The sequence below is a fragment of the Chiloscyllium punctatum genome, chromosome 42, assembly GCF_047496795.1.
Source record: "Chiloscyllium punctatum isolate Juve2018m chromosome 42, sChiPun1.3, whole genome shotgun sequence".
NCBI lineage: Eukaryota > Metazoa > Chordata > Chondrichthyes > Orectolobiformes > Hemiscylliidae > Chiloscyllium > Chiloscyllium punctatum.
Window position 1 is genome coordinate 26,163,336 of NC_092780.1, and position 16,997 is coordinate 26,180,332.

The window sequence follows — 16,997 nt, forward strand, 5'->3', positions numbered from 1 at the left end:
GGCATCAAGTGGTCAGGGAGTGGCGGTGGAGGAGGCCCAGGACCTGCATGTCTTTGGTGGAGTGGGAGGGTTATCTGTATTCCTGATGAAGGGGTTTTGCATGAAACATCAACTATCCTGCTCCTCAGATGCTACCTGACCTGCTGTTCTTTCCCAGCATCACATTCTTGACTTTAATCTCCAGCATCTGCAGTCCTCACTTCTTCCTACTTTCAGGGTAGGGCATCACAGATATATAGAAATTTGGGAAGACTTAATTCTGGGTCGAAAAGTGTGGCGCTGGAAAAGTACAGCAAGTCAGGCAGCATCCGGGGGGGGGGGGGGGGGGTGGGCGGGCGGGGGGTTTAGTGGGAGGGGGGTTAAGAGATAAATGGGGGGGTTGGGGGGGTGAGGTGGTGGGGGGCGGGGTGCTTGGGGGGAAGGCAGCTGGGAAGTGGATAGGTGGATGCAGGTCCATTTCAGGACATCCTAGATGTCTTCCTATTTCAAGGACTGCAATTTCCCCTCCTACATGATCAACAATGCCCACCAGTACATTTCTTCCACTACCTGCACATAAACCCTTGAGCCCTCTAACTGCAAAAAGGATAGACCCCCCGGGTCCTCATCTGCCACCCCACTAATAGAGTCCGTGCCCTCCCCACCAACCCATCCTCCACTCCCAGCATCTAACCTTGCCACCACAAAAGGTGTAAAATCTGCACCCCACACCTCCCCCCTCACCTCAATCCAAGGCCCCAAAAGAGCCTTCCACATCTGGAAGAGATTTTCCTGCACACCTACTCACCTTATCGACTGTCTGTTTCTCTCAATACAGTCTCCTCTACATTGGGGAGACAGGACGCCAACTCGCGGAGCATTTCACACACACTAACAACCTAACTGCCCTGTGGCTGACCACTTCAACCCCTCTCCCACTCTCCCAAGGACATGCAAGACCTGGACCTCCTCCACTTCCAAATCCAAGCCACCCGACAACTGGAGGAAGAATGCCTCATCTTCTGCCTTGGGATCCTTCATCCACACAGCATCAACATCGACTTCACCAGTTTCCAAATCTCCCCTCCCCTCAACTCATCCTAGATCCAACTCTCCAACCCAGCACCGCCCTCTTGACCGGTCCCGCCTGTCCATCTACCTTTCGACCTACCCACGCCATCCTCTCCACTGACCTATCACAATTACCCCACATCTGCATACACCTATCACCTTCCCAGCTACCCTACCCCAGGCCCATACCCACCTTCCTATTTATCAACCCCCTTCCTCCTTCACATTGCTGATGAAGGGCATCTGCTCAAAATATCGACTCTCCTGCTCATCCAATGCTGCCTGACCAGCTGTGATTTTCTAGCACCAAACCTTTCAACTCTGACTCTCTAGCATCTGCAGTCCTCACTTTCTACACGCTTGATTCTGTTTTTCTTTAGTTAATGTTCTATACTTTGAGAAAGCTTAGCCTGAGGACATGTTCAAAAGCAATAAGAAGAGAAAACAAACTATGTTTATGTTGACAGAGTGAGAATCCAGCATTGAAGAACACAAAGAAACAGGGAATGTTATATGCACACGTTGACAAGAGTTAATTTCTTTGGATTTGAACTGTTTTGCGGATGCCAAGAATTCAAATGTGCAGATTCTGGAATTTTTTTATTGAAAAGAAATGAAATTTTTAAACATTTTTTACAAAATTACAAAGTAATACAAACAAGTATAAACGCCAATATAACATTAAATAGATAAGAAATAAAGGAGAAATAAATAATAACCAAAACACACAAAAAAGGGGAAAACCCAACTAGCTATTAATCTACCCTACAAACAACCAAAACATAAAATAGAAATCATACATTATTAGCAAAAGATAACGAAATAATTAAATAACTAAGTACGTGCTCAAAATGGATTTACATCAACTCATAATAAAACCCATATTTATACGGGATTCTTCCTCCCGGGGGCCCCCAGACCAGCCAGAACAATTACCACAGCCAGACAAAAGCCCTGGACAGTATGGCCGAAATATCTGTGTCAATACAGTTCAAATGGGGCTGCCATATTTTATAGAATAATTTGTTTTTTTGGTGCACCATATTTGTGAGGAAATCAAGGTGAATATATTCCATGATTAACCTGTGCCAATTCAAAAGTCCTGGAGGACCCTCAGCTGCCCAATTCACTAAGGTATTTTTCCTTGCACAAACGGAGAGAATGGAAAATAGTTTCCTGCAAGGTTTGTGAAGGTTTGTAGCTTAGGTTGAGGTTTAGGGTGTAGGTTTGCTCGCTGACCTGTAGGTTTGATATCCAGACGTTTCATTACCTGGCTAGGTAACATCATCAGTGGCGACCTCCAAGTGAAGTGAAGCTGTTGTCTCCTGCTTTCTATTTATACCTTTCTCCTGGATGGGGTTCCTGGGGTTCGTGGTGATGTCATTTACTGTTCGTTTTCTGAGGGGTTGATAGATGGCATCTAGATCTATGTGTTTGTTTATGGTGGTTGTGGTTGGAGTGCCAGGCCACTAGGAATTCTCTGGCATGTCTTTGCTTAGCCTGTCCCAGGATAGATGTGTTGTCCCAGTCGAAATGGTGGGGTTTTTTTTCAGCCGTGTGTAGGGCTACGAGGGAGAGAGGGGCATGTCTTTTTGTGGCTAGCTGGTGTTTGTGTATCCTGGCGGCTAACTTTCTTCCTGTTTGTCCTACGTAGTGTATGTGGCAGTCCTTGCATGGAATTTTGTAGATGACGTTGGTTTTGTCCATGGGTTGTACTGGGTCTTTTAAGTTTGTTAGTTTTTGTTTGAGAGTGTTGGTGGATTTGTGTGCTACTAGGATTCTGAGGGGTCTTAGTAGTCTGGCTGTCATTTCTGAAATTTCTTTGATGTATGGTAAGGTGTTTAGGGTTTCTGGCTGTGTTTGGTCTGCTTGTCGTGGTTTGTTCTTGAAGAATCTGCACACTATTATTTGAGTATCCGTTCTTCTTGAATACGTTGTATAGGTGGTTCTCCTCTGTTTTCCGAAGTTTGTCTGTGCTGCAGTGCGTGGTGGCTCGTTGGAATAGTGTTCTGATACAGCTTTGTTTGTGTGTGTTGGGACGGTTGCTGGTGTAGTTAAGTATTTGGTCAGTATTTGTCGGTTTTCTGTATACGCAGGTTTGTAGTTCTCCGTTGTCCTTTCTTTCGACTATAACATCCAGGAATGCGAGTTTGTTGTCAGTTTCTTCCTCCTTGGTGAACTTTATGCCTGTGACGGTGTTGTTGATAATGTTAAATGTCTCTTCTATCGTGTTTCGTTTTGTGATGACAAAGGTGTCATCTATGTAGCGGACCCAGATTTTTGGTTTGATGGTTGGTAGGGCTGTTTGTTCTAGTCTTTGCATTACCGCTTCTACTGTGAATTCTGATAGCGGAGATCCCATTGGTGTGCCATTGGTTTGTTTGTAGACTATGTTGTTGAAAGTGAAGTGGGTGGTGAGGCACAGGTCCACTAGTTTCATGATGTTTCGTTGGTAATGTGATTGATGGTGGTTGGGGTGTGTGTGATGGTCTCTTCTAAAAGTGTGGTAAGTGGTTCCTTTACCAGGTCGATGTTGATGGAGGCGAACAGTGCTGTTACATCGAATGAGATCATTGCTTCGTCTTCCTCTATTTTGGTGTTTTTGATGATTTTTAGGAATTCCTGAGTGGAGTGGATGGAGTGCTATGACTCTTCTACTAGGTATTTCAGTGGCCAGTTCTTTGTAGTTCTTTGGCCAGTCTGTAAGTTGGTGCTCCGGGTAGTGAGACTATGGGTCTGAGAGGGCTCCTGGTTTATGGATTTTTGGTAGTCCATAGAATCGTGGGGTGTTGGTCCAGTCGGGTTTCATTTTCTGGAATTCCGTCTTGTTTAATGGTCCAGAATTGTGTAATTTTCTTCGGAGATATGTAATTTTGTTTCCTAGTTGTGGGGTTGGGTCTAGTGCCACCTGTTGGTAGGTGTTGGTGTCTGCGAGTAGTGCATTGGTTTTCTCTATGTAGTCCCTTCTGTTCAGAATGACTGTGAGCCGACCTTTGTCTGCAGGTAATTTAACGATGGTTTTGCCTTTTTTGAGGTTTTCTAGAGCTTTCTTTTCTTGTGTGTTCAGTTTGTTTCCTTCCCTCTTTCAGCTCAGAGTAGGTGCAACTGTCTGTTTGATAGTTTGTTGTGTTTCTTCCGTGAGATTGTTGTCCTTCAATGTGGTTTCTAATGCCGCTAGGAAATCCTTCTTGTCAGTGTCTCAGTAATTGAAATTTAACCCTTTTACTAGTACCGATTTTTCTAGGTCTGATAAATTCTTTATCCATGCCCCTGTGTTATCGGTTTTGTCTTTTTTAGTGAGTTTGTCAAGTTTTTTCTTCAGGTCCCGACTTTTCTTTATCTGTGTTTGTCATTGTTTGGTGTTTATGGCTCGTTCTACCGCATCTGTCCATTCTTGATTTGTTGCTTGTTTGAATAACGGTTTTTGGCACGCAATTTCCAATTTTGGCACGCAAAAATGCATAGATCTAGATGCCATCTATCAACCCCTCAGAAAACGAACAGGAAATGACATCACCACAAACCCCAGGAACCACATCCAAGAGAAAGATATAAATAGAAAGCAGGAGACAACAGCTTCGCCTCACTTGGAGGTCGCCACTGGCCTAGCCAGGTAATGAAACATCTGGATATCAAGCCAACAGCTCATTGAGCACACCTACACCCTAAATAGTTTCCTCCCGTGCACGTCCAGGGAGGGCAAGACTGAAAAGCCCAGGAGAAGAGACACTGGATCCAATCTAATCTCCGTACCTAAGATCTCTGTCAGGGCATTCGCTACTCTGCCCCAGTACCTACGGATCTTATAACATGTTCATAAACAGTGCGTGAGAGTGCCCACTTCAATTTTGCATTGGTGTTTGGTGATGCTCCTACCTTAAATTTTGCGAGTCGTTCCGGTGCTATATGAGCCCTGTGGAGTATATTTAATTGAATAGTTTGAGTTCTATTATAAATAGAGATCTTTCTAGCATTTTCCCAGATGTCCTCCCATGTTTCTGAAGAGATTTCTGACCCCAATTCTTGGTTCCATGTTTTAAATATTGGTTCCATGTCTTTCGATACCATGAGTGATAAAGAGTACTAACCGAGGGTTGCCCAATTGGCCATAGCACTCTTTTTTCCCTATCCGATTTGTCAGGACTGTCTATTAATGTGGTCATCTTCTCTATATAATCTCGTTTTTGGAAATACCGAAAAAGGCCCCTGTTAGGCAGTCCAAACTTCTGGTGCAACTGCTCAAAAGACATCATAACTTCCCCATTGAACAGGTCCCCTAAGCAAAAGACACCTCTGGACCTCCAGGTTTTAAATGTAGCATCTCTCAGCCCTGGCTGAAAACCCGATGCTCCCACTATAGGAGTATAAGGGGAGGTTTTGTGTAGGTTACCCTCATCTTGTCGCATTATCCTCCAGACTTTAATTGTATTTAATACAATAGGGTTTTTGCAATAGCCCATAATAGCTCTCACCTTATCTAAAAATAAAAGATCGATGAGGGGACATTTTGGGAGGTCTCAATGTCTAACCAAATTGATTGTGGGTCACAAGAGACCCAATCAGCAACATAAGATAATAAAAAGCTCAACTGATACTTCCTAAAGTCTGGAAAATCCAGTCTTCCCCTTGCCTGTGGAAGCTGCAGTTTTTCTAATTTGATAAGGGGCAGTCTATGATTCCAAATAAAGGAACCAAGCCAGCCGTGTAGCTTATACAACGCAAGTCTCGGCAACATCAGAGGGAGCATTCTCATAGGATATAGGAGACGATGTAGAATATTCATTTTAACTTGAGCTACTCTGCCTAGCCAGGATATTGGGAGATCCCCCCAGTGTTGTAGGTCCTGCCTTATTTTCTCTAGTAGGTGCACAAAATTGACTTTATACAGCTGACCAAATACAGGGGTGATAAAAATACCTAAGTATAGAAAACCCTCCAGTGACCACCAGAAGGGAAAACAAAATCCGTCCAGTAAGTTAGATATACAGGTGAGACCACCCAATGGCATGGCCTCCCATTTCATAAAATTGATGTTATAGCCTGAGAACCTACTAAATAGATTGATCACTTGAATTAGGCAGGGCACGGATATCCAAGGATTACTTTAGAAAAGGAGGACATCATCTAGATAGAGAGTGATTTTATGTTTACCCAAACCAATCCTTGGAGCCACTGTGTTAGAGTCGGTTCGTATAGTTTCCGCTAGTGGTTCGGTTACTAGCATGAATAGTAATGGTGAGAGAGGACATCCCTGATGGTAGCCCCTACCAACACTGAAGCTATCCGAACCTAAACCATTGGTGATCTCAGCTGCTTCGGGATCATTGTATAATATTGAGACCCATTTGGAAAATATCTCTCCGACACCGAAACTTTCCAGTGTATAAAAATGATATGACCATTCTACTAAATCGAATGCCTTCTCTGCATCCAAGGAGATGACTAGCCCCGGTATTCTATCCTGTTGACAGGATTGTATCATATTTAGGACCCTTCTAATATTGTGAGTTGATCTACAGCCCTTGATAAGCCCCGTCTGGTCCTCTTTTATGATATATGGTAAGACCCTCTCCAGTCTTAATGCTAACATTTTAGAAAGGATTTTAAAATCCACATTTAGCAAGGATATTGGTCTATATGATGAAGAATCTTCTGGGGCCTTTTCTTTTTTAAGAATGAGAGAGATATTTGCTTCTCTCAACGAAGGCGGGAAGCAGCCCTGACTATGTGAGTAATTATACATGTCTATAAGTGGTCCAGCCAGTTCCCTTATAAATTCTTTATAAAACTCAACCTAGAATCTGTCTGGTCCAGGTGCTTTGCCACTCTGAAGCTGTCTAATTGCATCAAGTACTTCCTGAATTGTCAGGGGAGCATTCAACACCTGCTCCGAGGTTAAGTCCGGAAAGGCCAAGTTATTAAAGAAGGACTCCATCTTCTTAGTTCTATTCTCACAGTCCTGCGATTTATACAGTTCAAAATAGAACTTTCTAAACGCCGTATTGATCCTTTTATGATCACAAGTCAAAGTACCAGCACTTCCTCTAATGGACGTAAGAACTTGAGGGGACTTTTGTTTCCTAGCAAGATATGCTAGGTATCTGCCAGGCTTGTCACCATATTCATATAATCTTTGCTTTGCAAATAATATCTCCCTCTTTGCTGTTTGGGTAAGTGAGGTATTCAAGGCTGCCCTAAGGGCTGTGATCCTTTGTAGCTTAGTAATAGAGGGCCTATCAACATACGCTGTCTCAGCTGCCTTCAAGCAAGCCTCGAGCAGGTGTTGTTGTTCTCCCTTTTGTCTTTTCCGGGTCGCAGAATATGAGATGGCCAAACCTCCCGCATAATCCTTAATGGTCTCCTACATCATCGATGGGTTACTGGCTGTACCTGAATTAATTTCCAAAAAGGTTTTGAATTCCTGAGAAAAATATTTTATAAATTTGCTATCCTTCATTAAGAAGGAATCCACGCACCAATATCGGGGGCCTGTCCCATCATCCCAAGCCTTTACTTCCATATATACTGCAACATGATCAGAAATAGCTATATTACCTATTTTACAAGACAGTATGGAATTCAGAAGGGTTGAGGGAGCAAAGAATATATCAATTCTAGTATGGCACTTGTGTGGGTTAGAGTAGAAAGCAAAGTCTCTACCCTGGGGATGAAGGCACCTCCACACATCTACTAGCCCTAGCTCCTTGTTCAGATCCGCCAATTATCTAGATCTTAGAGTTATACCCTTAGTACTCTTAGGTATCCTATCTGTCTCTAAGTCCATAATACAGTTAAAATCTCCTCCTATAATTGTATGGCAGGCCCCAAAAGCCATCAACTTGGAGAATGGTTCCATCACAAATTTGAAGGGGTGTGCTGGGGGGGCAAGAAAGATTCAAAATTCCATACTCCTCTCCATATATTAGGGCTTTGATCAGGATATACCATGCAGACTCATCTTTTATCTGGTTTAAGATTTGGAAAGGAAGATTCTTCTGAATAAGAATGACTACGCCCCTACTTTTGGAACTGAAAGATGAGAAAAAAGCCTGATTGAATCAATCCTGTTGCAGCTTTAAGTGCTCTTTGTCAAGTAGATGTGTTTCCTGTAAAAGAGATATGTCAACCCTTTCTTTTTTGAGATTTGATAATATCTTCTTCCTTTTGATTGGTGAATTACTCCCCTTGACATTCCAGGTGCACCACCTAAGTGAATGGCTAGTCAAGATCATCCAGGCAAGCCCGAGACCCCCCAGGAGGAAGAAACCCACCAAAAACACCTTGAAAATTCACAAAAGCAAAAATTCTTTCACCATCACAATTTTAAAAAACTATTCCTGAGTTTAAAAAAAATGCAAAGCACATTTAAAAGGAGACTTGCCCCCTTCTTCCCAGGGGGTGTAACTACCTATCAATAACCTCTCCTAACTAGTGTCCCACCCTTGGCCCAGGCGTTATAGAATGGAATAGACAAAGTCAAGTTTTCTATGAAACCAAAGTGAAAAGTGAGTCACCCACCCACACCAACACTGAGGTGTGTTTAGCAAGCATAATACAAAATATAAATATATAAAACTACAAAGTTACAAACCCAGCAAGTATTAGATACCTAAGTAAAATGTCAGAAGAAGAAAACCCCGCTCTAAAGAAAAGGTAGAACAAAACAAAACCCCCCTCCCATACAAATCGAATAAGCCGCACGACTTGTTAAAAAAAAATCAAATAGAGAGTAACAAATAAGCCCCCCTCCACACCCCCAAGAAAGATAATGGCAAATAAAAGATGAAGAAGGAAAATAAAAGGGTAAACCGGGGAGGGGGGCAAAATAAAATTGTTATCCATATGGTTTAAGTTCCATAGTCTATTTAAGAGAGTCTAAGAATTCTTCAGCCTTTTCCAGTAATACAGAGTTATATACAGATCCTTCTGGCTGAAGTGCAGCGTTGCCGGATAATGCATAGAGTATTGGATATTTAGGTCTCTTAGATGCTTCTTCACTTCATCGATTGTCCTCATACTGCAGACGACGGCTGGAGAAAAGTCCTGGGATAACATTGTGAGAAACAAAACTCACATATTAATAAATTTCAGTCTGAGTCAAATTCTGAAGCAGCGAATTTTATTGATACGTACTTGTAAGAATGGGTGCCTAACAAGTAAGCACCCCCATCTGAGGGTGACATTCTGATTTATGCATTTCAGCTGCGTCTCTCGGTCCTCCCCTTTCACCCCATTGGTTACTTTTGCTGTAGCGCATAGCCTATCACAAGCTCTAGCTTCATTCCACCTTTGTCTAGCTTCTCTCTGTCTCTGTTTGCTTCTCCCATGACTCTAAGCCTGTTGCCCCTTACTCTTATTTATCTCATTCCTTATATGTGACTATCCTGGCATAGTTTGCTGTCTTCGTGCGATCATCCTGCCAATCTAATTTCCATCCGTTGGCCACATCCCTCCTGCGCCTGGCACACTATTCTCCTGTTACTGGTACATCCCGCTACACGGTCACTCTGCCCTATTAGTCATGGATAATTCTACCTGTTTTCACTTCTGTTTTCCTGTGCCTGTACATCCTGCTGCACGGTCGCTCTGCCCTATTAGTCATAGATAATTCTGCTTGTTTTCGCTTCTCACTGTTTAGTATTTGCATGCGCAGCCTAATTTCATAATGTAAGCTTTTGCAGAAGCAACACCTGTTCCCGTATTCTGCGCAATTTTAACCCTATACCTTACAACATTATCCTGGAAGCCTTGTGCATTATGACCTGGGGATCCCTCCCTAAGACTCTGCAGGCTTCCAGGAGCATCTGCTTCTCTCTATAACATTGGAGCCGGAACAGAACCAGAAGGGGGCACTGGTGCGACCCGGGCCTGCGTACAGCAACCCGGTAGGCCCACTCCACCTGCACCTGGTCTGGTCCTGACTCCAACTTTAATATTTATGGGAGCCATTGCTCCAGAAAGTCTACAAGCTGGCTTTCCTCATCCCGTTTGGGAAGGCCCGGCAACTGAATACTTTATCAACGGCCCCGATTATCAAGGTCATCGATGTGCTCCTCCAAGGTCCGGACTCGCTGCTCAAGAGCCTGGACCCGGCCCATGGATGACTCAGCAGCAGTCTCTGAGGCCGCGGCCGTTTGCTCCACCCCTCCACACTGTTCAAGTTTTTCGATTCCTCTGTCATGCTTCTGCAGCACGACCGAGAACGAGTCCCATCTGGTCCTGGATTCCTCAATGAAGGCGTCGATCTTCTTTTTTTAGATTAGATTACTTACAGTGTGGAAACAGGCCCTTCGGCCCAACAAGTCCACACCGCCCCGCCGAAGCACAACCCACCCATACCCCTACATCTACCCCTTACCTAACACTACAAGCAATTTAGCATGGCCAATTCACCTGACCTGCACATCTTTGGACTGTGGGAGGAAACCGGAGCACCCGGAGGAAACCCACGCAGACACGGGGAGAACGTGCAAACTCCACGCAGTCAGTCGCCTGAGGCGGGAATTGAACCGGGGTCTCTGGCGCTGTGAGACAGCAGTGCTAACCACTGAGCCACCGTGCCGCCCACTCATTCTGGAGCTTATTGATCCCAGGGATCAGGCTTGCCTCTGCAGGTAAGTCCTCCGAAGCAGCTGTGGACGTCTCTGCTGCTGTGGGAGAGGGTGGGGGAGGGGTCCCTGTCTGTTGCGAACTACATGAATTTTTGCCCTTAGTCATTTTAATTACAGCACCAAACTGCCCAAGTTTGATGTAACATGACTATCTATGCTGGGCAAAAGCTATCTTAAATTATTTAAGAGGTGTGGTGAAGGCGAGTGCCCCTCTTTTCCCGAATCTTAGGCAGAGCACTTCAGACTCAGACTTGCTGGGTCGCCACCATCTTGAATCTCCGACTCTGGAATTTATAAAGGGATCATACTCATTCATTTTCCTTTTAAACTCCTCACGTATTTAGTCCTGTAAAATGTCACTTCCTGGTCCATTCATATTGCCCCAAAAATTTCAAATAATTTGAATTATATCCTGATACAGTGGGATCTTTTTATTATCAATTGGCAGCACATAATTTAAAATTTTCTGAATAGTCAACCCTTGTTACGGCAACATTGACTATGATCAGCTGGAATTTGGTTTGAAACCTGTAACTTTGAAGGCCCTGACAGGGACAGCTTCCAAAATTAAATAAAAACAGCTCTATATTTAAAGGGTTAGTGAATAATTGGTCTTTGGGAAAGTGCTGCTCTTGCATGGTTGGAGGAGATTTGGTCTATGGGTGTGCTCAAGCAGTGGAACCCAGTCCATCGTTTAACGGATAAAAGTCACCGCATTCCCATTTGAAGCTGAGTCACAGTTAGTCAGAAAATTGATAATGTGTATCATTGATCAGATGTAATATCAAGTAGACACTTTACGATGGAAAGCTTATTTCAGAGTTGAATAGGACACTGTCCAGGGGAAAAAGAACCTTTTTTAAAAAAAATAATTTTTGAAAATAAATGTATGGATCGTACTGCATTTTGAAGTCTACAAAACAGGTCAGACCAATACACCTCATTCATCCGTTAGTTTTGCATATTTTTCCTTTTTGGGTGAGATTGCAAATTTGTTAAGCTCTAAACAGTGACTTGGGACCAAGCTGAAATATTATTCTTTCAAGATATATTACAGCTCATTTCAGAACTGGATCCTGGATGAGGATGCAAGCAACACAAACACGTTGGAAGTATAGAGCTGAGTGAGCTTAAATATACAAAAAAGAGCTGGTATATACAGACGGGGTTGCTTAGCTCAGCTGGATGGCTGGCTAGGATGCAGAGTAATGTCAAATGCATGGTTTCAATTACCACATCAACTGAGGCTACACAAGCCTGTTCCCCTCACCTGTGGTGTAGTGACCCTCAGGTTGTTGTGTGTCGCTGGTGAAAGAGTAGCCTATAGTGACTTTATCTTTCTTTACAAGTTAGGAAGAGAAGACTTTGCTCAAATGCTTATAACTGGGACCAAGTAATGGAAATCTCACTGAGCTAGATGGCAGTGCAAGGAAATTGCATATGGGGTAGAATAGTGGATCCATGTCAAAAGTTGGAGGATGGTTAAGGCTAGATATGCATTTCAGTCAGAGTTACCTTGGGACTTGGGCGAGGGTCAAAATGTGTGGTACTGGAAAAGCACAGCAGGTCAGGCAGCATCCGAGAAGCAGGAGAATTGATATTTCGGGCATAAGCACTTCATCCGGAATGCTTGGCCAGGTGCTATTAAAGTGCAGTGACAGTCGTGGAATTCTGATTGTAGAGATAATGGATTGGAGGAAGGCTAAGGATAGGAAGCGAGAACATGCTCAGAGGAAAGTTGCTGGGACAGAGACATTGAGGCTTTTAAATATGGAGTTAAAAATCACACAACACCAGGTTATAGTCCAACAGGTTTAATTGGAAGCACACTAGCTTTCGAAGAAACACTCCTTCATCACTTGAAGGAGCGTCGCTCCGAAAGCTAGTGTGCTTCCAATTAAACCTGTTGGACTATAACCTGGTGTTGTGTGATTTTTAACTTTGTACACCCAAGTCCAACACCGGCATCTCCAAATCATGACTCCTTTAAATATGGAAGGTACGATTGTGAACTTTTTAAACCATTTCAGCTAGCATGAGGACAAAGAAAAGATTTGAGTGGTCAGCATTTCAGTAGGAATGGAGTGAATAGAATGCAAAAGTCAGCAAGTTATTCCACATGTAAATTAAACACTAGTACACTGAAAGCCGCCATCTTAGGTATAAAGGAACCTTGGTACAAACTCTTGAGTACAAATTCTTGAGTACAAATTACTTGGAAAAAAAGATTTGAAAAATAAGGAAATAAAAAGTCCAGCATTATAGACCTTCTAAAGTACAAAAACAACAATAAATTAGAGAACTAAAGAAATAAGAAGTTCAGAATAACTGTCCTCCATGAAATATAATAAATAGAAAAAATCAAAAAAGAGAATTTAAAACAAAGTACGTCGCAACTTGTAAACTTTCCACTGTACTCATGTGAGTACATGTGTCAGTAAAGCTAATTCAATGACTCTAGTTCAACATGGAGCATTGTCTCTCATTCTGGATGCCACAACTTAGGAGGAATATTTTGGAAGGGCTGTGGGCAGTGAGCTATTGATTTGTTTGTCCCACCTTTCCAAGTTAAGGCAATAGGTTGTGACTGTACACAAGCCATCTCCTCTTTGAAGGTGGCCATAGTTATAGTCTTTTCCCCACCAATCTCTCATTCCAGTCAATCCTGCCCAGCTCCTTCCTTGCCCCACTGAAGTCAGTTATCCTCCAATTAAGTTTTCTAACTCTGGATTGGTGTTTGCCTCTCTCCACCATCATCCTGAAACTTAAGATAAAATGATTACTGTCTCCTAAATAGACATCATTGTCACTTGATATCATGGAGGACTTTGATAGAAGAAGAGAAAGGGTTTCCTATGACTGAAGCTTTGAGAACCAGAAGACCCAAATTAATTTGATGTTTTATTTATTCAATATTGGGACATACGCGTCACTAGCTGCCAGCATTTATTGCCCGTCCCTAATAGCCCTTGGGAAGATGGTGGTGTGCTGCCTAATTGAAAATGAAAACAGTTGAGAAATGAAAAGAAAGAATAGGAAGAAAACCTTTTTCTTGCAATGAATGGTTGAAGTGCTTTGCTGATGAGCAGGTTCAAATGCAGATTTCAAAATGATAAGTATTTGGAAGGAGAAACAATTTTGACAGGGAGTGAGGGAAGAGTGGGATCAACTGGATTGCTTTTGTAAGGGCTTGCCCAGATTCAATGGGTTAAATGGCCACTCTTTCTGCTGTTACATTCTATCCATATTCTAGATGTCATGGTACATGGCTCTCATTGTGTAGAAAGGTAGTTCTTGACTACATATTACAAAAGTTAAATCTTAAAATATGGCAGGGCCACCAATCATCGCTGGTATAAAATGAAGCTTGTACTTTCAAATAAACCTGTTGGACTCTAACCTGGTGTTGAATAAAATGAAAGAATTAGCTACTCAAATGATTTTCGGAAAGGCTTTTGAACTTTTTGAAGCATGAAAATTGATATGATGAGCTGATTGTGCAATTATTTCCTTTTTTTCTATATGCATATATATTCAGCTGTAACAACATTGGTATTATGTACAAATAAATTCAATTCCAGAGCAAACAGAAGAGTCAAACTGATTAAAATTCAACAATTCAAAGTTGGTACATAATGTGGTGAATGAGCCCAGAAGCACAAGAAACACCAGAGCCCATGATTTCTCCCCTTGACTCAGAATCTACCAGAGGGACATGGAAACCAATTCACCAGCACCTCAAGGGAAATATTGCAGGAACAGGCAATACAAGTTGTTAATAATCCTTGAATGAAATCTACAATGAATCTCAGTAAAGTTACATCTTCTAAAATGTCTTTAACAAAATCCATTGTTTACCACTACAAACCTAAGATCATATGCTGATAGTTGACTGTTAAATCTAATTTATTGTTTATTTGTGATTTGAATATGCATGTGCTTCTGAAGTAATAAAGCACTTACATTGCCAGCAGATGGCAGCAAAAGCTTTAGGTGTAATTATGCTGCCATTTCAACAGTATGCCAAAAGGTGGTGCACTATTGCTCCTCAACTTCTTTGGATAAAATAACTCATTTTGCAAAGAGTTTAATGACATGGTTACACCCTGGTTAAAGATATTATCAAACATATCAGCTGAGATAGAAGTACCAACATGTTTGTGGGTGATTTGATTATAATTGATTGTTGTGATCTGGAATGTATAACCTGAAAGGGTAATAGTCCAGATTCAACAGTAACTTTCAAAAGAGAATTAGAGCTTTTTTGAAAAAATTGAAGTGTTCGGATGTGTTATGAGACATCCCTGTAGCTGATGGGTCCAGGACTAAGAATGCTTTCACAGTACCATAGGACCCTGCAGTAATCACTGTTTCAATTCATCAGCTCCAAAAGGGAATTGAATGCATGAAAAGAGAACATTTCTGGATACAGGTGAAGAACAGAAAAATGTAAACTTTTCAAAAGGCTGAAAGAGACATGATGGGTCAAGTTTTTGTACTCTATGCTTTATTCTACAAACTGACATTCCTCCAACAGTGACATAAAATATGCTTCCTTTTATTTCTCAAATACCTTGGGACATTGAAGCCAAATGTTCTGCAATTAGAGTAGAGGTAGAGTATAACCCACCAGTCTAGAAATAGTGTGAAAACTAGATATTCCACATGACTCATCCAATCATATCTTCCAATACTTATGTAAGGAATAGGAGCCATTAGAATGATAGGAGATGAACAGTTGTCACAACAAATAAAGTGATTGTCAACTGAACTAGTGCTGCACAGCTTAATATATTCATCATTAAATGCACCCAAGTACTTAGTGTTATGTGATGCCAATTATTTTATATTTTAAACCCTAATTGCTTTGAAAAGGATTAGTGTTCATGTGCACGCGAAGAAAGACAGAGCAGTCAGGCCCGACAATGTTCAGATTTTTGGTTTTTGCAAGTTATGATACAATAACATGAAAAGTAATGCACACTGTACAGAGATAACAAGCACAATACAGTGAATAATAATTGCCATTTAATCTAGTTTCATTGAGTTCAAAGGAAGCAAATTTCAAATGTTCATAAGCATTGGAGTAGTAAGGGTGTACTGCATTGTTGGATGTCCCTTATTTGGATTAAACACTAAGCTGGAGCTCCTCTTGCCAGCTCGGATTACTTCAAAGCATTATAGGACACTATTTTGATGGATGGCAAGGGAGTTATCTCCAGTACCCTGACCAATCCACCATTCAACAAATATCACACCTCAATATCTGTTCCACGTGCTCTTCCACCCCCTTCGTAAACAGCATAAAAATCATCATTTTCCACCATCTTAGTATGGAAACAGTCAGAATTTTAACTCAGTTTCTCTCTCCAAAGGTATCAGCAGCTGAGTTTCTCCAGGACTTTCTATGTTATTTCAGATCTGTAACATCTGCAGTTTCATAAAAGAAAACAGGTCATCTGCTCATTAGCACATTGCTGTTTGCGCAAGTGTTCTGAGTGTAAATTAGTTTAAGACTGTACAACACTTTAAAAAGGATATGCTTGTGTGGATGGTACTTTGGGATGTGCATTGTTCTTATAAATTTGTGTCTATTTTTTCCATCAACAGGTAAAGATTTAGTTAGTAAATCTTACTTAGTAAAGATTTTTATGAACAATGTTTTTTGCACAATGCATTATGTTCAAATGATAGCTAGAAAATGGAAGATTGTTTCATATTTTGAACACAGTCACCACAAGTCACTCTCAAATCAGCAATAACTAACATTAGGTGCAAAGAAAATTGGCTTCTATAACATTAGTGTAAAATTTAAGTTCAAGTCCAACTTGCTCCAGAGGTATACAATAACGTCTCTGAACAGCTTGATTAGAAAAATAGGTTAATTTATGTTGCAGACGTTTCGTCCCCTGTCTAGGCGACATCCTCAGTGCTTGGGAGCCTCCTGTGAAGCGCTTCTGTGATCTTTCCTCCGGAATTTGTAGTGGTTTGAATCTGCCGCTTCTGGTTGTCAATTCCAGTTATCCGTTGCTCCCCATTAAAGCTGCATGCAGTTTACTTAATGGCACATAAAAAGGAACTGAACAGTAGATTCAATATCATCAGATTTGCAGTAATGCTTTAGCAGTGTGGCTTGTTACAGATTTTTGTCTTACTTCAGTCAGCTCTCCCACAATTAAAAACACAATGACTCCATCTCAATGCATGCAAAGTGTTCTTGAATAATTTAACATCTAATGATGGAAGTAAAGTTTAACGTATCAAAGAGTCAACAGTAACAGTGAGGTAGTCACAGCCAAACTCTGCTTCTAAAAGTTAGCACATTTTCACATTTGT